The sequence below is a fragment of the Canis aureus genome, chromosome 22 (genome assembly GCF_053574225.1).
Source record: "Canis aureus isolate CA01 chromosome 22, VMU_Caureus_v.1.0, whole genome shotgun sequence".
Lineage (NCBI taxonomy): Eukaryota > Metazoa > Chordata > Mammalia > Carnivora > Canidae > Canis > Canis aureus.
The window spans coordinates 36045720-36072342 of record NC_135632.1 but is presented as its reverse complement, the minus strand read 5'-3'; the positions used below and the strand labels follow the sequence as shown (position 1 = coordinate 36072342).

The 26623-nt window shown below is 39.3% G+C and overlaps 1 protein-coding gene and 1 long non-coding RNA gene across 10 annotated transcripts in view; one reads left to right on the top strand and one right to left on the bottom strand.

Annotated features, from left to right (window-relative positions):
* LOC144294006 (uncharacterized) overlaps positions 1–26623 on the bottom strand; it is a 230242-nt gene that overhangs the window by 75033 nt on the left and 128586 nt on the right. The window contains exon 3 of one of the 7 annotated variants that reach the window (XM_077865490.1): positions 11891–12482. The exons of 5 other annotated variants lie outside the window; for them this stretch is intronic. The gene's annotated coding sequence lies outside the window, so the exon portion shown is untranslated. Of the gene's footprint in view, positions 1–10293; positions 12483–26623 lie in introns of those variants that run through there. One more of the 7 variants, XM_077865489.1, reaches the window with a different exon arrangement.
* On the top strand, positions 11909–19608 carry LOC144294008 (uncharacterized). 3 transcript variants are annotated; one of them, XR_013361392.1, is made up of 4 exons: positions 11909–12321; positions 13648–13759; positions 16770–16861; positions 19430–19608. It is a non-coding gene; the product is annotated as an uncharacterized LOC144294008 (long non-coding RNA). The 3 variants fall into 3 exon arrangements; XR_013361393.1 differs by lacking the exon at positions 16770–16861 and having other exon boundaries at positions 11919–12321; positions 13648–13772; XR_013361391.1 differs by lacking the exon at positions 16770–16861 and having other exon boundaries at positions 11938–12321.

Sequence of the window (26623 nt, the reverse complement as noted above, 5' to 3'; positions counted from 1 at the left end):
TGAACCAAATCAGAGTCCTTGTCCAGAATTTTGAACTTGGAACCAAAGCGTGTTTCAATCTGGCCTTTTTAGTGACAGAAGTTTGCTATAGACTGAATGTGAACCCCCAAATTTATATGTTGACACCTAATCCTCAATGTGATGGTGTTTGAAGGTGGGCCTTTGGAAAATTATTAAATTATGAGAACAGAGGAGTCATTAATGGGATTAGGGCCATTAGAGGAAGTGACACGAGAGAAATGATCTCTCTCAGCCATGTACTTCCATACCGTGAGAAGGTGGCTGTCTACAAGCCAGGAAGCAGGTATTCACTAGACATTGTCTTGCATTTGGACTTTCCAGCTCCCAGAACTGTGAAATATTTCTCACAGGTTGATATTTAAGCCACCCAGTCTGTGGTATTTTGTTATAGCAGTCTGAAATAAGACAATGTTTCGAGATATAAATGATGGAGCTGGTACCCATATTTTCCATCATATAGAAGGACGTGCATCTGAAGCAAAAGACTTGGAGAATGTGATCTATCTTCTGAACTCCAGCTTCTCACTGAAAATGTCCAAGACTGACATCATTATCCTCTCTCTCAGATTTGCCTCTCTCTACTCCTCCCAAAGTTCAGCTAATAACTGGCCTGTTAGTCCTTGGTGGGGGGGGTCTTAGCTGCAAGTGTTTTGAACTCATCTGGAACTAGCTTAGGCAAGGAAGTGGGAAAGCATTTGTCTCGCCAGTCTATTAGCTGAATTTGGGAGGAGTAGAGAGAGGCAAATCTGAGAGAGAGGATAATGATGTCAGTCTTGGACATTTTCAGTTGAGTTGCTTCGGATATCCATATTAAGATTTCCAGCAATTATTTTATTATGAAGCTGGAGTTCAGAAGATAGATCACATTCTCCAAGTCATCCAAAATATATTGAAAAAGACAAGCCTACATATGATGGTCTATAGTAGATCACTAAATATAACCAAGTCAGGATCCTCTTGGGATGTAATTGTTTCAGTTGCTACAGTTCTGTTCAGCTGAGCTAGCATTCAACTTACCATTCTCACACTGGTTCACAATGATATTAGAAAACATTTTTCTAAGAACCTGGATGAGACCAAGATTGAGTCGTTCTATGGCATTCCCCTGATCTAGCTTCTAGAAGAGCATAGACATAAGGTGGAAATGAGACTAGTCCAACATGACTTGATCTTGGATGAACATAGCTCCTAATGCTGGCTCCAAATGAATGTTGATATTCTCTAAATATTCATAAATTAACCTTCAGTAATTGGCTAAATCATCATGTTCATCTAAATCACTAGAACTAAGCAGTTTTAGGTGGGTGTATTGAATTTTGGATAACTTCTTGTATGTGTCTCTGTTAGCCTTGTCAGTTCTATGCATGGATGCTTTTAGACCTCCCAGCAGGGAGATCCCAGCATTCCATGAACTTAATGGTGCCTATGAACTGTTCTTGTTGTTCTGTTCAGCACGGAAGGGTCCTGCTTCAGAAATGCCAGGTTAACCTCCCCGAGAAAAGTATCTTTTCTTTCTTGCCATGCCAGAGGTATGAGCAGCACAATTGTCCTTTCAAGGCAGAGAAATCTGAGGTATAAATATCAGTTCCAGCACTCACATGCTGTGTGATCTTGGGAGAGTCACTTAAATGTGCTAAGCCACAATTTTCCTTGTCTAGAAAATAGGAACAAAGACTAATTCCCTAGTACATTTGTGAGAATTAAATAACATGTATACTGTACTAAAATAGTTCACGGTACATAGTCAACTTTCTATAAAGGGTAACTTTATCACCTTATTTGCTTATTTGTTTTCTGCTTATTTGTTTTAGCTGATGACAGTGTTTGCTTCTTCCTCTTTCCCATTTATCCATGCTTATCACTGGTCTTGATTCTTTTGCATATCATTGAATACTCTTTTTTTTTTTAATTTCCTTTTCACATTATTTCTTTTGTAATGTTTGGGCATAGCTCATCCTATGAAAAAGCCACAGCATATTTCTCTACTGTCTGTCTAATACAAACTGTCTGTATGGATAGTTTGTATAATTAGTGACTTTCTTAGGCAGCTTGTCAAGCAAGGCCTTTGGTCATTACTGTCCATAGCCCTGGCAAAGTGTCCATTTCCAGACTGGTTCTCCAGTACCTCCAGGTCAGTCAAAACCACACTGCGTAAATTACATACATATTACTAAACATGTTAATACAAGTAATTTCACACATCTGGTTTATCATCCCTCTATGAGGTCCCTATTTCTTTCCAGTTGAGTTGGCAAGAGAACAATGGCTGAGGCACAACGGCCCTGCAAAGCCAAGGCAGCAGGGCCTTGTTATATAATATACAACATCAAAGCAAAGGCAAAGAAGAGGCTCAAGGATATTGAGACAAAATATCAATATCTTGTTCTTGTCAAAGAACAAGACAGTTTTGGAGTGACCCCTCCAACTAGCTCTTGCATGTATCCCTTTCTGTCTACATCCATTTCCAAGCCCTCAATCACATTGTCCTCCCTTTCAGCCTTTTTTCTCTTCTCCTGCCAGTGGGAGCTTTCTGATTTGTAAATATGACGATGTCTTTTTGCAGCATGGACCATCAGTTGGGCTTAAACAATGCCCTTGGGGATCTGGCCATGACATACCTCTTTAGTCTTGTTTCCCAGCACCATGGTTCAACCATACTAAACACTGGAGTTTTCAGTTTCTTTTACTTTTTCTTCTTTAGAGATTTTATTTATTTGTTTAAAAGAGAGAGAGAGAGAAAATGAGCAGGGAGGAGGAGCAGAGGGTGAGAGAGAGAGAGAAAAGAGAGAGAAAGAAAAGCAGATCCCCCCAACTGAGTAGGAAGCCTCTTAAGGGGCTCAATCCCAGGACCCAGAAATCATGACCTGAGCCTAGGGCAGGAATTTTGACAGCCATCTAGGTGCCCCTAGAGTTTTCAGTTTCTTGAGTATTCCATTATATCTCTAATTCCCCAAGCCTTGCCTTTGTGGTAGATACTCTCTGATAAGAACCTGCCTCCTCTTCCCCAATGTTTTTCTCTTTGACCTATCTAGATAGCACTTCCTCTGGGAGTCTTTTTCTGGGAGATTATGTAGGTTTCTCGCTTGAATTTCAGCACTTCAAAGCCCTGGCTTAATGTGAACCAATATAACATGCATTCCTTTATATACTCTGTTGTTGTGAACACTGTGGTTGGTTAAATTCCTAGGGACAGCTGTGAGCCTTAAAATTTCTAAGTCTTAATTCTTTTACACATTCCATTCATAGTCTAATTTGCTAACTCCTTTTTGAGGCTCTTGCTTTTAAATTTTACTTTCATTATTGCACAATCAGTAGTGACTGACATTGAGTAATAATTAGTGAGTAATCTGATTTTAAAAATAATACACTATCTCTTTCTAATCCAGTTTCACCAATAACTTGTCAGAGATTCTTTTTAAGGTAGAATTTATTTTCTCAGTGAAATAATAAGCAAACAAATACTCATAAAGTTAAGTGTACAGTATTCATAACAACAAATGATAGCATAACAAGATTTTGCTAACAGTGAAGAGAAAAATCTTCAATACACAATTGGTTACACCAGTTAGTATGTTTGCTGAGCATTCTCTGGAAAATACAAAAATTATTAGGGATTTTTAACCTAGATTGCCACCAGGAAAATGAATTTAAGTCCAAAATTATTTACTTTTTAGAACATTGTTAAGTATTTACTTCCATCTAAGGTTGTGGCCCAGGAACAGTTTTAGATATAAAAATGAGTGCTTTCCAGAAAACAACAATACTGACAAAAACCAAAACCAAGCAGTTTTACTTAGAGATAAGATATAATTTGGCAGGATAAAAAAGTAATGGATACTACATGAGAGACCCTGAAAATGCTCAGTGAGAACTCAGATGGAAGAGATGTCACTGGAGGAACCAGAAAAGGCTCTGTTCCTGGTGTTTTCAGCAGAGATGGCATTGGTCGTGGGACTTTGAGGGTAGGTAAGATTCCAAGATGGATGAGGAAGCACTGCCATGCAGAAGGGTCCCTGTAGGCAAAGCCTTCCTTCACCTTTAACAGAAGCAACATTCAATTGCTTGGAAATTACATCCTCTAAAGAAAACCTCAATGTGAGGTGCCTGGGTAGCTCAGTGGTTGAGCATCTGCCTTTGGCTCAGGGCATGATCCCAGAGTCCTGGGATTGAGTCCCACAGGGAGGAAGGGAGCCTGCTTCTCCCTCTGCCTATGTACCTGCCTCTCTCTCTGTGTCTTTCATGAGTAAATAAATAAAATCTTTAAAACAAACAAACAAAACCCTCAATATCCCTACAATGGCCTCAGAATTTTCAAGATGGCTACATAAAATGCTAATAAGGCCTCCAACTATATTTTAAACACCAGCTAAATTTACACATGATGGGAGATACACTGAGAGAATGTGGGCTGGGGAGTTAACCTGTGCTATGTATGTGATAGTCACGTAACTCCACCCTGTGTATTTGAAGACGATGTTTCCAAATAATCTCCCTGTGACTGGATGTTGTAGACAGTCTCTTAAAGCCCTTTCCCCAAGTATAAGTACAACCAGCCCCTCAGTTGACAGACATAAATGCTTTTTAAAGAGCTGGATGACTTTTCCCAGTTTGGGGCCCCAAGTGCTAGCTACTGCCATTAGGACGCCTTAGGAGGAAGTTCCTGTGGGTGTGCTACAGAGCATGAAGGAACAACTCCAGGAGAGGTTGTGGGGATTTTTGTCTCCTGCACCTTGATTCTGATTCATTTTCTAAGCTCACATAGCTCTCAGTGGCTGGGCCAAAGGGTGTGGAAAGCAATTGCAAGGCTAAATCCTAAGCCTTCCTCTAGGCCTTTCCTCTGTATCACAGGATGCTCTCTCCTCAAGTTCTCCCCCCTCCCAAAATCTACCCCCTCATTTTGTTCTGACTTCATTGCAATAGGAATGTGAATGGCAGGTGAGGCCAACCATGGAAACAGGAACTACAAATTCACTAACCCTGACCTGCATTTCCAAAATCCAGAAAGCTCTACAAACTGGGTTTTTGTAACTCATTTGGCAGCAAAATCTGACCTCACCTGAACTCATTTGAAAGCAAAATCTTACCTAGACTGATGTGAGTCTATTTACAGTCTGGCCAACTAGCATAAATATTCACATGTTTTACTTCAGAAATGTTAATGTATTTTAGCACAGAGTGCTGTCCCAGAGTCTGTTGCAAGTGTAAATAATATACAGTACTTACACTGTATTACTTTTGTAAAATTCCAAGATAATTCTGAATTCTGACATTTGGTCCCAGGGCTTTGGATAAGGCCTTGTCCTACAGCACAAAATGTACTGTTGACCTTGCACAGGGTAAAGAGCTGAGCTCATTGTACACAGGATGGACCTTGGTTCAGTTATTACCTCTGAATTCTTGGCCTGTAGCATATGAAATTAATATTTTTCTCCCTCAATCAGTTTCAATAGGTGATCTTGGAAGACTGGAAATGTGTAAGCTTGTCTTATGGCATCTATACCTTTATTGTTAGACATCAAAAAATTTACTTATGCTTTATTTTAGCACAGGACTTTAGTGAGAGTTCATTAGCACCAAGGCAGCTTCTTCTCTCCACTAATCAATTTCCCCCTCTCTCTTTCTTTGTGTGGCATGTGGGAGCAAGTGGGGAGATTAGGAACAGTGCCACCCTCATGGATATGTGACCAGTGTAGTACAAACAAAATGGGGGGGGGAGGAGAGTTTGGTGGGGACAGCTTGAGGGGAGAGCATCCTGTGATACAGAGGAAAGTACACAAGCCCTATACCCAGAAAGTCAGAATTCTCCAAAGAAACAGATACAGATAGAGATATAGATGACAGATATAGACATAGACATAGACATAGACATAGACATAGACATAGACATAGATATAGATAGGAGGGGTATTTATTTTAAGGAATTGACTAGTGTGATAATGGAGGCTGGTAAATCCCAAGATCTTGTGGGTGAGTCTGGAAGCTAAAGACCCAGCTTAGTTTCAGTTGGAATCCACATGCCTGAGAACCAAGAGGGCCAATCATGTAAGTTCCAGTCCAAAAGCCAGCAGGCTCAAGACCCAGAAAGAGCTGATCTTTCAGTATGAGTCTGAAAGCAGGAAAAACTCTTACTTGGAAGAGGGTCAGCCTTTTTGTTTTATTCAATTGATTGGATGAGGTCCCTCCATATTAGAGAAGGCAGTCTACTTGACTGAGTCTACTGATTTAAATATTAATTTCATCCAAAAACATCCTTGCAAAAACTCACAGAATAATATGTGACCAAATATCTGGGCACCCGATGGGCCAGTCAGGTGGCTACATAAGATTAACTATCATAGAAGGGAACCACATGCTTGGAGTTCAATAGTTTGTGGTCATCATCTAGAAATACTTGATGATCTTAACTTTTTTTTTTTAAGATTTTATTTTTAAGTAATCTCTACACCCAGCATGGGCCTTGAATTTATAATCCTGAGATCAAGAGTTATATGCTCTACTGTTATAATAGTTATATGCTCTATTGGGCAGCCAGCCAGGCACCCCAATAATTTTATCTTTTATTTGTATTTTTTAATTGAAGCCCAATGGGACATTGGAGCAAATGCTAGGTTTTTGGAAACTTAACTCACCTGAAGTCTCAACTTTCACCACCTTCCTGTCTCCATTTTTGTCTGCTTCTTCTTGTACCCCTGTCTAGTGATCACTGCTGCCCTCTGCTTTTGGCACAGGGCCTGGACACAAGTGTGGGAAGGATCAAGGTCAGGCACTAACCAAGTTGCAGGGCATAGTCCCAGGCATCTGGAGGGTTTGCACTGACACTGTAAGTATCCCTATATCTGAGATAATGTGACTGTAAAAAGCAAAAACAAAAAAATATCTACAAAGATCAAGAAAAAAGCCTCGGAAGAAAGGGAAAGATGTTTTTTTAATTTTATTGAACATAGAACTTGAATGTTCATTTTGCACAGGACCCTGCAAATTCTGTAGTGGGCACTGAGTAGGAAGAATGTTCAATGGAGCCTTGCTTCTTCTGCCTCCCATATGCAAGCACAACTACAGAGACACACACATAGAGTTGTTTCATTGTTGTCATTGTCCCATTTTTCATGATCAACGCAGAAGAGAAAGTTCAGGAATCAGTCAGTTCCACAGAAATTTTAACCTTCATTCATAACTGACTTTTGTCTTTCCTTTGCTTCACATTTCCAGACTGTACAGTCCTGCTGATATTTGCCAATGGCTCTCAACACCACTCTTATTCATTTCTGCTCCTGCTGACTTAGTCAAGGAGCAACTCTCCCATTCTCCTGCTCCTGCTTCTCTATCTTCTATCACTATCACCACCACCACTATCACTATAGGAAGAGTTCGCAGGCTTAAGATGTACCAATGTATTAGGTGTTTTAATATATTATTTAATGTATTTCCTACAGCCATCAAACAAAGTACTTGAAATTGCCCCCATTGTGCAGACAAGAAAACACTGCCAGGAAGTGATAAGGCTAGAAGCAGCACCTGGTGTGCTCTTTCCACTGAAGAATTCCAGCATTCCCCCCTGAACAGCCTAAATGGTTCCTCTTGTTGTCTTCAAAAGCAAGTCCAAACTTTTTCATAGAGCACTTAGGGCACTGTTACACAACTGTGTCTACTTTATAATCTTCTCTCCGGTTAGTCCAGTAGTAGGCAGTTTTCTTTCAGCTGCAGGTGACAAAAATACCACAAAGCAGAAACACACAAGGGATTGGTATTTTCCCGGTGGAAAGTCCAAGATAGGAGGAGAGTTTTGCTTCAGGCACAGTTGGCTCCAAAGATTCAAACTCTGCCCTCCTGGCCTCCTTTATTCTCCTCCAGGCTCTATATCTTCCAAGTTAACTTAATTTTTAGGCAGCCTTCTTCCCTGTAACAGCAGTGATACCCTTGGCAAAGCTAAATTTACACTATCTTCATAGCTAGCAGTCACAAAGAAAAGAAAATAATCTCTTGCCCTCCTGCACCTTTATTAATCTTCCAAAAGGACTCTGATTGGTTCTGCGTAGGTCACGTGCCCACTCTGAAGCTGTTCCAGGTTCTAGGACAGGAGCATAGAGGGCCCTATTTGGACCAACAGAGTGTCAAATCCATTCCCATCTAGTGGAAGGCCGGCCATGTGATTGACCAAAAAATCAGAATCACAGAGAATAATGGAGGAGCAATTCCTGAAAGCAAAGGAAGTCAAACAAACAAACAAAAGCAAAAATATGCCCTTTACACCTCCTACATGAACTGTCAATTCTGTGCAAGGCATGCATTTTCCTGACTTCAGGCTGCTGTTCCATCCTCCTTCTCCACCTTCAAAGGCCAGAATACTTCCTACTCCCTAGTGTTTGCTCTTAATTCAGAGCCTAGATTAAGCTCCCTCTTCTAAAAAACTTTATCAGGGCACCTGGCTGGCTCAGTCAGAAGACCAGAAAACTCTTGATCGTAGGGGTTGTAAGTTCAAGCCTTAGGTCCGGTGTAAAGGTTACTTAAAAATGAAATCTTTTAAAAATAAATAACTAAACTTAAAAAAACAACTTCAAGCTGTTTCAAAAACATAAATGTGGTGTGAGCTAACTGAAGAAAGTTCCAGGTCGGATTAATTTTGAATGTGTCGGTGCTAATAGGCAGCTTCAGCTATAATAACAAAGACTGAAACATAAAAGTGTCTTACATAAAATAGACAATTACTTTTCCATCATGTTAGCTGTTCAAATGTGAGCTGAGGTTAATATGGCACATCCGTGATATCATAAACCTTAACGTCTATCTTTTTATTTTGCCATCCTTGGCGTGAAGCTTCCATTTGGTAGTCTAAGATGGCCAGTCTGGGTTCTGTGCCAGTTTTCAACCCTCTCGAGCTTTCTGGCTATACCCTGAAACTGGCTCCCATATGTGGAGGGCAGGCAGAGATCAAAGAAGGAGGTGGGCCACTCCAAGTTGGTAGGTGACAGGTTAAATGAGTGAAAAGAATTTATATACAAGATTTGTAGTGGGAAGCAGCAAGGTGAATGGATCCCTCCACCTTCCCACCATATCTTAAAAGTTCATAAAGAGGCCTTAACTGGATTCAGCTACATATGCTGTGCAAGTGTTCAACATCACATCACAGTCTCAAGGCTATGCCCTTGGATTAGCCTCTGGAAGTGGGAAAGATAGATGGAATTCACATTCCAAGAAGAGGGGATGGGATGAGCCTCCAAGGGTCTGGGTCCAGCTCACAGATCAGCCAGCAGTCATGTCTTTTTGATGACCTTTCCCAACATTCTTTTTTTTTTTTAATTTTTATTTATTTATGATTGTCACAGAGAGAGAGAGAGGCAGAGACACAGGCAGAGGGAGAAGCAGGCTCCATGCACCGGGAGCCGATGTGGGATTCGATCCCGGGTCTCCAGGATCGCGCCCTGGGCCAAAGGCAGGTGCCAAACCGCTGTGCCACCCAGGGATCCCCCTTTCCCAACATTCTGCCATAATACTTGTATCATAGTCAATGGGAAGAAAAGAAAGGGTCTAAGAAGTGAGGATACTCATGCCTTTTAAAGGCACAACTCAGAGGTGCCTGGGTGGCACAGTCAGTTAGTTATCTAACTCTTGGTTTGGGCTCAGGTCATGATCTCAGGGTCATGAGATCAAGCCCTGCATTGAACTCCCCTCGAAGGGGAGGGGAGACTGCTTTCTCTATCTCACCTCTCTAGGTGTGAGCCAATTTTTTTACTCTGAAAAAAAGGAACCCCATATCTCCAAATTGCATATCTCATGCTCTCATCCAGAGAATATGGGATTCTTTGCCACATTGCAGTTTGACAAATTCCAAGGAAGCACTCTAATTGGCCTGATTGAGTCACTTGTGGAATCTACATTGATCATTTATAGCTAAAGAATCAGAGTAACAGAAGATACATGATCCCTATGGACCTACTTCTTAGATATTCTTAGCTGGGCAGCTAGCTCAGTTTGGATATGGAAGCTATTTAATGGATTGTCATAAGATTTGAGAACATCTCATCAGCCACTTTTCCAAGATGTGGTACCCAAGATCAAGCAGGTAAAGAGATTATTCTGGAACAGTAAACTCCAGAGTCAAATCTCCAGTCATCACTTTTTTTGTGAGAATTTTTAAAGCTGTGTCATGAATAATGACTTAAACAGAATGTCACAATCAGGAGTGTTTTAATTCGTTTTGTTTTGTTTTGGAATATGCCTTGGGCATCTTTCAAATGTATGTACCCACAGAAGATGGGTAGTTCAGGAAGTTCTGTAATATCCACAGATAATTATCTTTAAGAACAAGAAACTAAGACATTAATGTGAAAAGTATTCAGTAAACAACGAAGGCTTTTATTTAAAAACGTCAAGGTCCCAGGAAAACAGCTCCTGAGTTTACAACCTTTGTTTTCCGTTTGGTGGTGATGTGCATTATAATTTCTTCTCCCCTAAATGAGAATGTTTCGAATCAAGTAGTACTTCTTCCTTCCTTTGTGACTCAGGCTAGAATGACAGCAGAGTTAGTTTTCATTGTCAACATTTCTGCCAAGGATTTGTGTAGGTTGCCTAACATTTGGAATGCTAGTAGGGCTGGGGCTCTGTTTTTCTGAGCTTCATCAAGTCCCTAATGTAGCAAGAGTGTGCGGGCATCCAGATATCTTTTCATTATATATTCTTGAAATAAAACATAGTATCCAGCCTCCAACTGCATACAACAGGCCCAGTTTTGACTTCCACACTCATACCAGTTGAAAAGTTGAAGCTCTTTTCACTTGCCACTTGCCGGCTCTCTGCTTTCTGGAAGGGAAACTGGAATGCCTGTGGTCAGATGTCTTCCCTGGGTCAAATCTGGTTGAGCTGTCCATTAGTTCAAAAACCTGCTTTTTTTGTTGTGTTTTTATATTTTCACGATCACCTTTGTTTTTTTTCAGCCATCTTAAATGGCTTGATTTACTGGCCAATGTCAGTGAAGTAAAAACTAGCTGTTAGGTAGACCAAACTGTCTGATCTGACAAGGAGCAGTGATGTGAAGAAGATGTACCATTACTTTCCCACCTGCACCAGTCAGGCTTCCTTCACGCAAAATCTTGCCCTCCCCGCGCAACCCCATGTCCCCTTGTGGTCGGTAGATTCTCAGTTTTCAATCACAGTCAAGACTGAGAGGAACAATATATACACTTGCCTTCTGAAAAAAAAAAAATGATATCTTTTTTTCAAGCTAGTGTTTTTTGGCACCTGGTCCCAGTACGGCATTGAGACCCTTGTAGAACATTCCTGTTGTAGAATTCTGGGAGTCTTGAGGTCCTTTCAGGGGATAAATGGTGCCAGGCATAGCACTGAAATGGAGGGACATCAGGAAGAAATCCTTTCAAAGCCAAGGTGGTCTGTCAGATTCCAGACTTGTTCGGGGATATTGGCAGCCCCACCTGTGCAAACCACCCCCTCCTTAGCCATACTGCCAGGCCAACAAGGAATGGTGCCAGAGAGCTGCACATGTAGAGTTTGATCAACATCAGCAGCCCCATTCCTCCTTTAGCTGACAAACAGGCAGTTGCCTATTTTTACTTTGACTAGACTCTACTTCCGCTTACCTCAATCACATCCTTTATGGCCTTATTTCTCTTCCTTCCTCCTCCTTCCTCTTTCCCACTGTTATTTATAAATGTCATATACTTGTTTACGGAGAGCAGAACAATCTTACAAATGAGCTGCTGATACAATTGCCAACTCTTAGATGCCTGCTTTGACCATCACAAACATTTCTACTTCTCTCTTTTCGCTCGCTCCCCCTGGATTGAGAAGACCAACAGCAGGAAGGGTGGTGACTCAAACCCAGAACCCCAAAAACAAACACCCACTAATGACTCACATGCTGGAACTGGGGAGATTCTGAGACTTTCCTTTGCTGAAAAATGCAGATGCAAACATTTCCATCCACAGGAAGCCAAGCTGGCTCTTCCTGCTGCTGGGACTCTGCTGAGGTGGCAGCGAGTCAGGGATGTGTCACCAACCCAGACATGGAGTTTACTGGGTCAGTAGATGGAGGGAGGCCTGGACTCGAATTTCTTTTCTTTCCTCCAAATGCCTGCTGGAGAAAATCTGATGTATCCTGTGTGAGTCAGTCCTGAGTGTTTCTGCTTCTGGGGAAGGGCGTTTTAGTCACTGGCCTCCATCTTCCCTGCTGGTTCTAATTGTGATTTTAATTAGCGAGCGTGTCATCGGAGCGGAGGCGTGGCCTTTCTTCAGAAGGAGAGTTTTCTGGCTGTGTGGTCCCTGCCTGGCCACTTGGAGCTTATAATGGTAAAATAGTGTTTTCCTTTAGTGCTTTTTCTTTGGAAAGTTCAAAGGGCTTTACCGAACCTTAACCCTGAGGGCCCTTGGTTTATATTTAGATTAAAAAAGGAGTGACGATGGAGCTTTTTTGTGGCAAAGTGCTTTGAAACCCCGAGATGAAAGGGAACCTGTAAAGAGAAATTAACCTCATTTATTTTTTAAGCAACATTTCGCATGCGTGTGTGGACAAATGTAATTTGAGGCAACTCTGAACCGAGTCTCCTCTTGACTGCTGGTGACCCGCCCTCCCTCTCTGTCTCCAGCTGAATCGAAGGGCCTCTTTTTTCTTTTCACTTCTCTATTTCCCAAGCCAGGGCCTGTCTGGTGGATGGGCTGATTCAAGTTTATAACTAACTCAGGGCCGCGTCTCTAAGGCACGGCACCCGTCTGTGGCTGGCTAGATCGCCTCAGGTAGAGGAATCCAAAGTTGAGGACAGAAAGGAGAAAGTGCGGGGTGTGGGCAGGAGGCTCCTGCTTAGCTTTGCTTCCATACCTTTTGCATTCCCCAGTGCATTCCTGAATTCATTAATGCACACGCAGCACTGCACTCATAAGTGCTTTGGGGCAAGGCTAATATTTAGTTGGACCACACTGGGATTACTGTGACTATTGCTAATGTATTGAAATACTCTTATATCCACTTGTAAATAATCATTGCCTATGCCTCTGCCATTGTGAAATATTTTGAGTTTCACCCCTGCTTTGTGAGTTAGGAGGGAATTATTCTTCTTGGTTTTCTAAAATGCTTAGCAAAATTCCCTGCTCTATATTTGAATCGCTTATACTAAGAGATTGGGAGGAAGAATGGAAAACATCAGTGGCATCTTTTGGCCATCAGTGCGGTGGAAGACCAGCCGGGGATTTCCCTATAAACTGTATTTAAGTGCTTCTAGTAAGAGATTCAGAACTTAAAATTTCCCATTTGCTCTCTGGGGTGTTTGAACTGAGGAAGAACACATACAAAGGTCAGCGACTGGATAAATTTTAAAATACCCTTCCAGTTACTGAGACTTAGTCAAAAGCTTGGTAACCTCTGGAAGACCGTGCTGGAGACAAAGATCAGGCCAGAGGCCTAACACATCAGTTAAGAACCAAATATTTGTGCCCCCTCATTCATATGTTAAAGTCCTAACTCCCAATTTGATAGTATTTGGAGATGAGGCCTTTGGGTTTAGAGGAGGTCATAAGGGTTGGGCCCTCATGATGGGATTAGAGAGCCCTCCCTCCCTCTCTGTCTTTGTCTCTCTGTATCTGACTCTGTCCCCCATTCCTCCCTCTCACTTGTCCATAAAGAAGAGGTCATGTAAGGATACAGCAAGAAGGTAGCATTCTATAAATCAAGAAGAGAGTTGTCAGCAGAACCCAACCATGCTGGCACCCGGACCTGAGACTTCTAGACCTGGAGGTAGGTGCTGGAGGTAGGTGCCTATTGTTTCAGCCACCCATCTATGTATGGCATTTTGTTGTGGCAGCCCGAGTAACCCAAGTCAGTGTTCTATCCACCATTCACTGGATTCTCATGAGAGATCCAGTCCCATATGCAGAGATGCTGAAAAGAGGAGGCCAGGGTGCCTGAGCCCACTCTGTGAAAGCCAGTGGCCTAGAAACAGGAAAAAAGCGGTCTACTTTGCTGGACACTGGGGATAAAAGGGAAAAGATAGAGCCTGGGCTCTGCCTTCAAGACCCATTCCCCATCAGTGTCTTAGGTTTTGACCAATCAGAGCTCTTCTTCTGGTGAGTGAGGGAGGGAAAGATGACATCCTGTTGAGAGTACATGCCCTACAATGACCCAGAAGACATATTCATATAACTATGCCAATTGAGAGTGGGGTTGGGTAAGAAGTGCAGGTTGGACTTGGTACAGGGCAGGATATCCAACTTCTCTCTCCATTGAGCGTGTGTCTACCTTCCCCGGGGCTCTCATGGCTTTGGGAAATGGCAGACACCCCAGTCTCATGAACTTATACCTAGGGCCATGGTTCTCTACCTTCATCACACATTGGAATCATCTGAGGTAATTTGAAGGAGATCTTGACTTGATTGGTCTAGGATGCCAATCAGGAGTTTTTAAAGCTCCCCAAATGAATCTAGTGTGCAATTGAGGTTGAGAATCACTCCAGATAAATTCTGAGAGTGAGAACTTATCCATTTCATGGAGCTCTCTCATTAACTTGTCTCATAATTCTGATCTATCTCACACTTGTCTTGGGGCCAAGCAAATGCACTTACTACACATGTATGCACATAAGGTTTTTGCTCAATTGCTTCATTGATTTGTGTTTCAACAGCCTTGCTGGGCCAATAAGGACAAATATATCATTGTTCCCTTGCTGGTACCTGAGTTACTACCCAATAAAGCTGTACAATTTCCAAAGATGAGAATATTGTCATGTGCTCTTGGACAACATGCTCCTAGTTTCCACATTCTGGGTCACTGATGTCCTCCTGTGTGAAAGAACTATGGAAACATCTAAACTTCCTACTCTTAAAAGAAAAAAAAAAAAAAAGATTAACTACTTATTACAAACCAGGTATTCTAAGAGATGATTTTGAGACGTAGTTTGTCATTTAGGCTTTTCTTTTTTTACAGGTTTTAAATTTTATCAAAGTTGTATATATATACATTGTTTTCAAAGTTAAATGAAGCTTACAATGGAAAATGGCAATCTTTGACTTTTATCCCTTCCTGCTTCCCAATTCCCAAAGCCCAATCCCCCAAAGCAACCATATTTACCCTTCCATTTGTTCTTCTAATATTTCCAATATGCCCAAATATGCTATTTCTTGATTTTACACTGTTAGAGATAATCTGCTGACTTCCTAATGTAAAAGATAAAGGGTAACTTTCTCACTCTGCCTCTGCTACATACACAAATATTTCTTCTCTGATCTCCCAATTAAGTCATAGATTTTAGTTACATTGATATTCAGTTAATCACGATTATTTTCATAACTGAGCCATGGTGTGTGCTGATTAGATTTCCTTGCTTGAATAATTTTTTCCTTTTATTTTGGATTTAATAATTATATCATGTTTTTATTTGCTTAATTTTTATGTTCCTTATATTAACTTATGTTCAAATTGTTTTCCATCTTCTGAGACCATATTCAAGTGTATCAAATAATCTGTCAAATCCAACTGTTTTTGGGTTTTGTTTGTTTGTTTTAGAATGATTGCTAGTGGTACCCTCCTTATATATGCTCCAGTCTAAACTGATTGTGCTCTGGTACTGAGAGAGTTCCAAGATCTCCCTTCATCATCCTCTCAGAGATTACCTTCACCTATCTCCTGTGTTGGATCTCTGGTTTCCTAAATCTTGTGTATTCCTTTCACGGTTTACTTTCTCATTGTAATGGAGCATATCCTCCATTAGCTTTCTTAACAAAGTTGTATGGGAGGAAATCATTTGAGGCTTTGCATATTCATAAATAAATATATATATTTCAGCTTCGTAGTTGATTAATAGTTTGCTTGGGTATTGAATTCTAGTTTGGAACTCATTTTCTTTCAGAATTTTAAAGACATTGATTATCTTCTAGGTTTTGGGAAGCCTTTAAAGACATTGATTATCTTCCTAGGTTTTGTGGGAAATCCAATGCCATTCTGAAAGCCAGCTCTTTATATTACTTATTTTTACATTCCAAAAGATTTTGGGATCTTCTGTTTGCTCTCACTATTATGAAATTTCACAATAATATGTCTTGGCATGAGTTTGTTTTCCTTTATTGTCCTGGCTTTTGGTGGTATTTCTTAATTGGGAAATTAGTGTCTTTATTTCTGGGATATAGTCTTAAATTCTTTCTCTGCCAAGTTCCTCTCATTATTTCTTATGTTCTATCTTTCTGGAACTCCTATTAATTAGTTATTGCATATTTATGACTTATCCTCTCTTTTTACTATGTTTTATTTTCTATTTTTCATCTCCATATTTTAGTTCCACTTTCTGAGAGTTTTTCTTTCCTTTTTTTTTTTCTTTTCTGGGAGTTTTTCTTAATTTTACTTTTTCCTCTTGCACTGAGCTTTTCATTTCTGTTATAATGTTATTATTTTCCAAAATCTTTTTTTTATTTTATTTGTTTTCTCTCTTAAATAGCATCTTATTCATATTTCATGGATGTAACATATTTTCTTATCTAAAGATATTAATGATATTAATTTGAAGTTTTCTCCTTTTTGTGTAGCATGTTTCCTGAGTGGCTTCTGCCCCCCCCCCCCATGTGCTGTTGTTATTTTCTATATTTTTTATTTTCTATATTTTTTATTTTAGAGATTTTCCTTGGATATTGGTAGTCAATAATTTTTCCTTTCATGTTTAATAATGGGAGACTCTAAAGCTGATTGGAAGCTCTGAATGTGTATGATGCTCTAAATTAGAGAACATTGATGTCCATATATTTGGGTCTTTTCTATTAAGTTGGCCAAATTTCTCCAAGGAAGCTTCCATCAGTCTCCTGCTCAGAGGATGGTCCACATCTGATTGCCAACGTTCCTGGCATAGAAAGTTGGGTAGGTTAGAATACTGTGAATTCTTCACTTAATCTTCTTTAGTTTGTCATGGATCCTGACTGCTCTTGTGTGCCTGATATTACCCAGATGAAGAGACCCTGTGCTTTACTATTTCCAGGGAATAAACGTTCAGACATCTGCCAGCATAAGGGATGGACAGCTTGCCCAGGCACATGGAGTGGGAGAGGGGATACAGAGACCCAACTGCTTTTCAAACATCCTTCAACCAGTCCTCCTTTATCAATATTATCTTTACACAGACACAGACACACACACACGCACACACACACACTCACACACACATACCCACACCATCAGAGCATTTTTATCAATTCCTGAACCTTTTAATGAATCTTAAGCTAGATTTCCCCAGTTTTTTGGGCTTGCCAGTTTATTCGTCACTTGTCTATCATATTGTCTCCAAAATTTTGTTTCTATAGTTCTTTCCCTGCTCCACTATTGTGGATTTATGCCTTCTAAAATTATTTGTAATGATGTTGCATTTAGCTTTCAGGAAGAATGTGTTTTATTCACCATTTTTAAAAAAAGATTTTTATTTATTTATTCATGAGAGACACACACAGAGAGAGAGAGAGAGGCAGAGACACAGGCAGAGGGAGAAGCAGGCTCCATGCAGGGAGCCCGATGTGGGACTCCACCCCGGGACTCCAGGATCACGCCCTGGGCCAAAGGCAGGCGCCAAACCGCTGAGCCACCCAGGGATCCCCTAATTCACCATCTTTACATAGAAGCAATTAGATTCTCATTACCTTCACCTTGTAGGAAAAATGAAGAAGATATCTCCATTTTGCAGATAAGAAAATAAGACCTGATATCATAGTTACTGTAAGATTCAAATCCATATCTTCTGTGTTCAAATCCATTGCTCTTTCCATTATCCCGTTTGTCCTAGCCTAAACTTAAAATTAAAAGAAAAGCTGGTTTTGATATTTCAGTTTCATTAGAACAAAGTATGTGGCAAGATAATTGCTAGGCAATTTAAAAAGATGATTTGAAATTTAAAAGTTATTAAATGCAAATAAAGTGTTAGGGCTGTATAGGCCTGTTTTCCTGTCTAGAAGATCAACAGGAAAACAATTTTCAAAATATCTCCCTGCATATAAATATCTTTACGGAAACTCTGCAGAATTTAGCATAGTTCTCTGGTTTTAACCATGTTGGGTTACTGATTTTCATTGCTTAATGTTTTGTTTTTATTAATTTTAATCTGCAAACTACATGATTTTCTCTGAGAGAAAAGTTTTATGTATGTATATTTTCTGGCTCAGAAATACGGTTTTGTAACCACAAAACAAATATTTCTTTACCAACTGATTCCCCTCTCATACCTCTTCACAAGCATATATATTTTATTTTATTTTTTCTTTTTTTTAAAAAAAATTATTTATTTATTTAACAGGGAGATAGAACCAGAGAGCACAAGGTAGGTGGGGAATGGCAGAAGGAGAGGGAGAAGCAGGTTCCTGGGAGCAGGGAGCCATATGGGACTCTATCTCAAGCCCCTGGGATCATGACCTGAGCTGAAGGCAGACGCTTAACCTATTGAACTACTCAGATGCCCCAAGCATGCATATTTTAAGTGGCATTCTTTATAGCAGAGTCACTGAGAGAATTATGAGGGGCTTAATGAATAAATATACTAAATGTGTTTTCAAAAATAGTTTCCAATTCTTATCTGTTTTCAGCAATTACAGTTGTTTGAGTGTTTACAAGGTATCATAGGTCAAATGTTGAGGCTTACTATTTGGTATTATCTCTTGGGTGGCTTTAGTCTATACTGGTAAAGACATATCAGTCTTTATCAGCTGATATTCTATCCTTGTCTAAGACCTAAGTGTAGATTGTGTAACCTTTTGAGCAGCCTGGATTTGTTCTGCTTCTTGATTTTGCCCATAGAAAATCCTTTCAGTTGTTTTCAAGTCTGGCTTTCTTCTGGGGTTGGCATTTGAGGTTTGGTTCCAATATGTGAATAATTCTAACCAAAGTAATGGGTTACTTTGAACATCATTTTTAACTAGAGAGACAAAAATTCCACCATGCTTCAGGTCATAAATCTTGCTGTCAAAAAGTTTCCCAAGTGACAGTAATTATGCATTTATGATTTATTGGAGAATTTGGGTGTTCAAGAATAATAAGAGTAGAAAAATGAACACTTTAGGGCAAATGGTGAATTGACTCAGAGAGGCTCTTCCAACAATCCTTTCAAGTTACTTATTCTCTTAGGAGGGGTGTGTGTGTCTGTGTGTGTCTGTGTGTGTGTGTGTCTTTCTGGAATTAGAGAAATTATAATCATTGCTCTATCAACTTCAGTATTGAACTTCTGTTCCCAAAATGAAATGGCCAACATTGCTGTGCTTGTAAGAGTTAAAGCTCCTAAACAACTTTCAAAGTCTTTGATCTGAGACATTTTTATGAGCAGGCACAGGGCTTCTGAATGCATCATACAATTGGATTGAAGCCTGGAAATTCACCCCGGTGTGTTTGAACAAACTGTAGCCCATGAATACCATATTTTTTATATTGGAACATTCCTTTCCTTTTTTAAAGGGACCCAGCAACAGGATGCCGGGGTGGCTCAGTGGTTGAGCATCTGTCTTCGGCTCAGGGCGTGATCCTGGAGTTCTGGGATTGAGTCCCACATTGGGATCCTTGCATGGAGCCTGGTTCTCCCTCTGCCTATGTCTCTGCCTCTCTGTATCTCTCATAAATAAATAAAAATCTTTAAAAAACAGTTGTTGATATTTCTTATTTTTCAATGATGAAGACTAGCATTACTAATAGTGGAAAAAACTGACATTAACACAAAAAAGGCAGGGACAGAATAAAAGAAATAAAAAAGACATAAGACATTTGAAAGATAGCAAAATGGCAAATGTAAATTCTACCTTAATGTTAATTACATTAAGTGTAAATTAGACACTCCAATTAATAGAGATTGGTAGAATTTTTTTTTTTAAGAGAAAGTGTGTGTGTGTGTGTGTGTGTGTGTGTGCATGCACATGCACACACAGAAGTAGGGGAGAGGCACAGAGGGAGAGAGGGAGAAAATCTTAAGCAGGCTCCATGCTCAGCACAGAGCCTGATGCAGGGCTCAATCTCAGGACCCTGAGATCATGATCTAGCTGAAATCAAAAGCTGGACACCTAACTAACTGAGCCATCCACGTGCCCTGCTAGAATAGATTTTTTAAAATGCTCCAAGTATATTCTGGCTACAAGCAACAAACGTTGGATTCAAGACACAAAGAGATGAAAATAAAATGACAGAAAAAGATATACCATTCAAAGATAACCAAAAGAAAGCTAGAGAAGCTACACTAATATCAGACAAAATAGACTTTCAGATAAAATTGTTACTAGAGACAAAAAAAGTATTTTATAATGATAAAAGTGTCAATGCATCAAGAAGATATAACAATTATGAACTTATATGTACTTAACAAGAGAGTCCCCAAATTTATGAAGCAAAAAAGTAAGAATTTAAGTGAGAAATAGAAAATTTAACAGTAATAATGGGAGACATCAATATCCTACTTTGAATAATGGATAGAACAATTGGACAGAAGATTACCATGGAAAAAGAAGATTTAAACAATAATCTAAACCAACTGGACATTACAGACATCTATAGAGCACCCCCAAAACTGCTAAAAGTACATTCTTCTCAAGTGAACATGGAGTATTCTCCAGACAGACCCATATATTAAGCATAAGAGAAGTCTCAAAACATTTGAAAGGATTGAAATTATACAAAGTATGTTTCCTGATTGCAATGAAATGAAGTTAGAAATCAATGACAGAAGGGGTTTCTGAAATTCCCATTGATAAATTAGGATGTTGGAAATTAATATGCTCACAAATAATGGGTAAGAGAAGAAATCACATGGGAAATAAGGAATAATTTTAGATGAATGAAAACAAAAACACAACCTACCATGATTTATGGTATGCTTAGAGGAAAATTTATAGGTTTAAATGTTTATATTAAAAAAGAGTAAAGCTATTAAATCAATAACCTACCCTTCTACCTTAAGAAACTAGAAAAAGAACAATCTAAACCTAAAGCAAACAGAAGGAGGAAAATGATTAAGATTAAAGCAGAAATAAATGAAGTAGAGAACAGAAGAACAATGAGGAAGATTTTAAAAACCCAACCCAAAATTGGGTTTATTGAAAGCATCAACAAAATTTTAAAAATTTAGCTAGACTGACACTGAAAAAAAAGAGATAGGACTCATACTAAAACCAAGAATGAAAGAGGTGATGTTTATTTTTTTTATTTATTTTTTTTAAATTTTTATTTATTTATGATAGTCACAGAGAGAGAGAGAGAGAGAGAGAGAGAGAGGCAGAGACACAGGCAGAGGGAGAAGCAGGCTCCATGCACCGGGAGCCCGACGTGGGATTCGATCCTGGGTCTCCAGGATCGCGCCCTGGGCCAAAGGCAGGCGCTAAACCGCTGCGCCACCCAGGGATCCCAAGAGGTGATGTTTATTACCAACCTTACAGAAATAGAAAATATTATAAGGGAATACTATGAACAATTGTCAACAAATGACATAACCTAGATGAAATGAATAAATCTCTACAGTGCCAAGAAAATTCTTTTTTTTTTTTTTTTTTTTGCCAAGAAAATTCAATGGAGAAAGAATAGTTGAGTTCAACATATGGTGCTGGTCAACTGGTATCCACATGAAAAAGAATGGATGTGGTCACCTACATCATATAATATACAAAAATTAAATAGATCAAAGAAGTAAGTGTAAGAGCTAAATTTATGAATCTCTTGGAGGAAACATAGGTGTAAGTCTTCATGACCTTGGGTTAGGCAACAGTTTCTTAGATATGACACATAAAGCGTAATTCACAAAGAAAACAAAAGTAATCTGGATGTTATAAATATTAAAAACTTTTATTATTTTTTTAATATTAAAAAACTTTATGCATCATGAAAAGAGACTCTGCAGAATGGGAGAAAATATTTGCAAATCATATATCTGATAAGGATCTGGTAACAAAAATATATGAAAAACACAACTCAATCCTAAAAAGACAGCCTAATTAAAAAATGAGCAAGGATTGTGTTAGATATTTCTTCAAAGAAGAGATACAAATGACCTTTAAGCACATGAAAAGATGCTCCATTCATTAGTCATTAGAAAAATGCAAATCAACACCACAATGAGAACTACTTCACACCCACCAGGATGACTATACTCAAAAAGGTGGACTTTAGCAAGTGTTGGTGAGGTTGTAGAGAATTTGCAACACTTACTGATTGCTGGATTGAATAAAATGGTGCAGCCACTATGGAAAACACTTTGGTAATTCCTCAAAAGGTTAACTATAGTAATACTATATCACGCAGCAATTCCATTCCCAGGCAAATACTCGAGAAAATTGAAAACATATTCACAAAAAAGCTTGTACAAAAATATTCAGAGCAACATTATCACAGTAGCTAAGAAATGCAAACAATTCAAATGTCTATCAACTGATCAATGGATAAAGAGATATGATATACACACACATAGGAATATTATTTACCTATAAAAAGGAATGAAGTACTATAGATGCTACCACACGAATGAACCTTAAGCACGTGCTAAATGAAAGGCAACACATACAAAAGGCCACATATTATGATTCCATTTTTATGAAATTTCCAGAATATGCATATTAATAGAGATACAAAGGAGATTTTCAGTTTCCAGAGGCTGGCAGAGGGAGGGAATGGGGAATTAATTATAATGTGTATGAAGTTCCTTTTAGGGGTGATGAAAAAATTCTTGAATTAAGTAGTGGTAATGATTGTATAACCTTGTAAATTTATCAAAAGCCTTGAACTGTATACTTTTAAAAAACTAATTTGAAGGCACATAAATTATATGTTAATTTAATAAAAAGAATTTATGGGGTGCCTGGCTAGCTCAGTCAGTAGAGCACAAGACTCTTGATCTTGGGGTCAAGAGTTCAAGCCCCATGTTGGGTAGAGAATTTGCTTTAAAAACAAATTTTTAAAAATTAAAAAAAAATGTTTTAAAGAATCTGAAATTCATGAAGAAAGTGAATTATGAAAGATCACTTAAAAAAGAATATCTTTCTGATTGGAGAGATGTGGCTTTTCATAAAGTCTACAGTAAGAAATCAACACCCACAGCTAGACCCACGCTGGACTTGATCTCATTCAACCTTGAGTTGCTCTGATCATAATGGCTACAATATGGGAGAGAACTTTTCCCGATTCTCTTACCTCATAGGTAGGTTCTGTTTATTACTTTGTACAAATGTCCCCCATTCCTTTCAAAAAAACATTCTGCTACTCCTTTTTTCTCCATTTTTCTTTCTCATTCTCTACTTTGTTCTCCTCTATTATCATTCAACTTTTCCTTTCTTTTTTTATGTCTACTCGCCTCTCTGTCTCTCTCTGTTTTTCACCCTTTGCTTCCACCTCATCCCTCTCCTCTTCCTTACTCCCTTTCCTCTTACCCAGCTACAGTATGGAAATAAAATACTTTTAAGTATTTTTAAATTTTGTATGTATGTATGTATTTTTGAGAGAGAGAGTGTGGGGGTTCGGGGGGTGGCAGGCAGAGGGAGAGAATTTTAAGCAGGCTCCATGCTCAGTGTAAAGCCCGAATGAGATCTTGACATCGCATCCTTGCTATCCACAACCTGAGCAGAAATCGAGAGTTAGATGCTGAGCAGACTGAGCCACGCAGTCGCCCCAACGTATTTTGTAAGAATTATGTACTTTTTTGCTTTCTTTGCTTAGTAAAAAGAAGGTGATTTTGACGCTTACTATTTCTTTAAGGAAAAACAACTCTGAATTAATTACAAAACTGATTTTGCTTTAGGAGATGTAACCGGTAATTAAAAAAAAAAAAAAAGATTATCCACTCATGCTCTACGTGGAGTTGTAAATAATTGAGGTAAGATACTTTCATGAACATTAAAAAGTGATTTGTAAATATGAGCAGACACTACTGGTAAACACTGATAATATCTAGTGTGGTGGTGTTCACTGAAAGTTCTTAATTATAATTTGGCTCTTCTATGTGTAGACACGTCTGGGTTAACCATTTATGCTACAAAGCAAAAGCCTCCTACACAGATAGTTTCATTTGACTCATATAAACCTGATCATATTTTCCCTCAGGAATGTCCTTTCTGAACTAAAAAAAATACAATATGGGCTGTAAGCTCTTCTCTTGTGAAGCTGTCTTCAGAATGACCAATTGTTCTCTGTCGTTCATCTGGAAGAGTGAATAAGTACAAAAAGAATACCATTAGCCACAAAGTTGTCATCTTCTTCAAATAAAATTCTGATCTCTGGCTTGAATGTTGAAACGGAAGATTCACTGTTGGCTTTTGTAGTATGCCAAGAGAAATCTCTCTCTCTCTCTCTCTCTATCTTTTGGTAACTGTCATTTTATGGAAAGTTTATTTCCTTTCTTGACAAAATGTTAAGAAAATGACCTGGTTAAATTTCCCAGGACTTGGTGATTGAAATTCTAGTGCTCAGAGTAGTGGTGTCAGAGTGATGAGGCATCCAGATAATGATCTCAGAAACCTTCCCAAACAATGTGACCACTTCATTAGAAAGGGAAGGGGAGGGAAGAAAGACAGACTTAATTCTTCAGTCAGTTCCTAAGAGGCCATCTCTCCTCTCTTGGAGACGTAGAGTGATTTACTGTGGGGCCTACTTTGGTGTATTAGTACAACTATTACTGAGAGATTAGAATTACTATGAGGTATTAAGTATTAGGGGCTCCAAGGGGAGTGGAAGAAGGTGGACTTCCATTGACTGGCTCCAGCAGTTAGCCAGGTGGCACCTTTAAGATCCCCCACCCCCACCCCCAGTACAGTTTGAGAAACTTGGTATTTGCTTATCTTCCTGAAGCTGTACAAAGGCTCTGTGTCTGGGTATGTTAGCTGTTCAGCAAAAATGAGTTCCTTCTTGCTTCTGAGCATACACTTAGACCATATTTCCCAGGTTCCTTTGTAGTGTGTTGATGTCACAGGTTCTAACCAACAGAATGTGTGCAGGAAATCATTTATGCCAAGTCCAAGCCAAGCCTTTTAGGAAACAGATATGTCTCCTCCTTGCTCTGTTTCTTCCTTTATTGACTAGATGCTGATAAAGATGAGGCCTTGGGGGAGGAGGAGCTGCTTTGTAAAACAGAAGGCAATACAGAGGGGGCCCGAGCGTGCCCCAGAGCCACTCACTACCCAGAAACAGTTTAATTGAGCAAGAAATAAGCTTTTATGAGGCTACAATATTATATATTTTGAGGTCTATTTATTATAGCTGCTACCATGACCCTAACTGACAAGGGATTTGAATGGCTAGCAATTAAAGGACTGCAATTAAAGGAAGTAGCACCAATAGATGCACCTTCAACAAATGCACAGGAGGTACCATTTCAGCAACATAACCTTTTTACCTTTTCTTCCTTCTTCTGCTCATTTTAGGTTGTCATTGGCTTACTTCCTCCTATTTTTTTCTTTTAGTTAATTTATTGGTAGGAAAATCTCCTCTTTAAACCTTGTCCTTCACTGCTGCCCCCCAAATTTGACTGAGTTTGGAAAAAGTTACCAGGAAAGATTTTCATAAATCCTCCAAGAATGATAATGGGGGTGATATGTGAGGTGGGTGAGGAGAAGATGCTACATGGTGATTAATGGAGACAGCCCAAGTTTTTCAAATGTTGGTTGTCCCCAGGGAAGAGTATAACCTTCAGCTCAGGAATTCCTGAAGAGGAACTGAGTTATATGCACCATTAGCAGCCAATATCCCTCAGCCAGAGGAGTGAGTTCCTTGACCCAAGAGGAAGGGATCTGTTGGGCACGTAGCATCTACCGTATAAATGAATATTATGTGCAATTGCATCATTTTGTCATAAAAAGAACAATGACAAGAGGGAGAGATGTGAAGAAAAATAACGAATTAGTATTTGGGGAAAGGGAAAATAAAGAATAGTGAAAAATAATGAAATAATTGGTGTATTTTCCGCCTGGAAAATAAAATGTCTGTTGTACCAGGTATGGACTATGATTTCACAACTCAGCACACATTCCAGTTGAATATCAGCATTAAAATGGCTAAGGTCACTTGGTACATCAGAAATAGTTCCGGAAAAATACCTGTGAATCATGATTCAGAGGCTTGTACCATAACCTTCAAACCGCATTACACTGATCGGAAATGCATTCTATTAAACTACTTACCAGAGAGGTCATTCAGTCAGAAGAATACTTTCAGAGCATGAAGAAGCAAGTTTGAGGAATAGTGATGCTCTGAGTGAAGGAACTTATGTTTAGCCAACTTGACTCTTAGTTTAATTATGAATTATCCAGTTTTCATCATCCCATCCATTATAAGAATTTGAGGAGGAACCTGCTGACCATTTTGGTTTGGGTGTCCCTGGAAACTGACCCAAGACAAAGTTTCAAGGGCCAGTAGTTTATTTGGGAGTGGCAAGAAATGATAGTATGGTAGCAGGGGTATGATGTAGAGATGGGAAAGGCAGTTGATCAAAGGTATGTTAGGAGCTCATCCTGACTGTGAAACATAAAACATGCACTTTAGGATTATCTTCACTGAGGGCCCAAGAAGCTAGGGTATCAATCACCCGTTCCTATTGGTCATGAGTTATGGCTGTTCCTGGCATAACGATTCTCCTGGACTTCAGGCCTGCTTTATGCCAGGTAGAGCAACCTCCCTGGGCTTAAGGAAAAT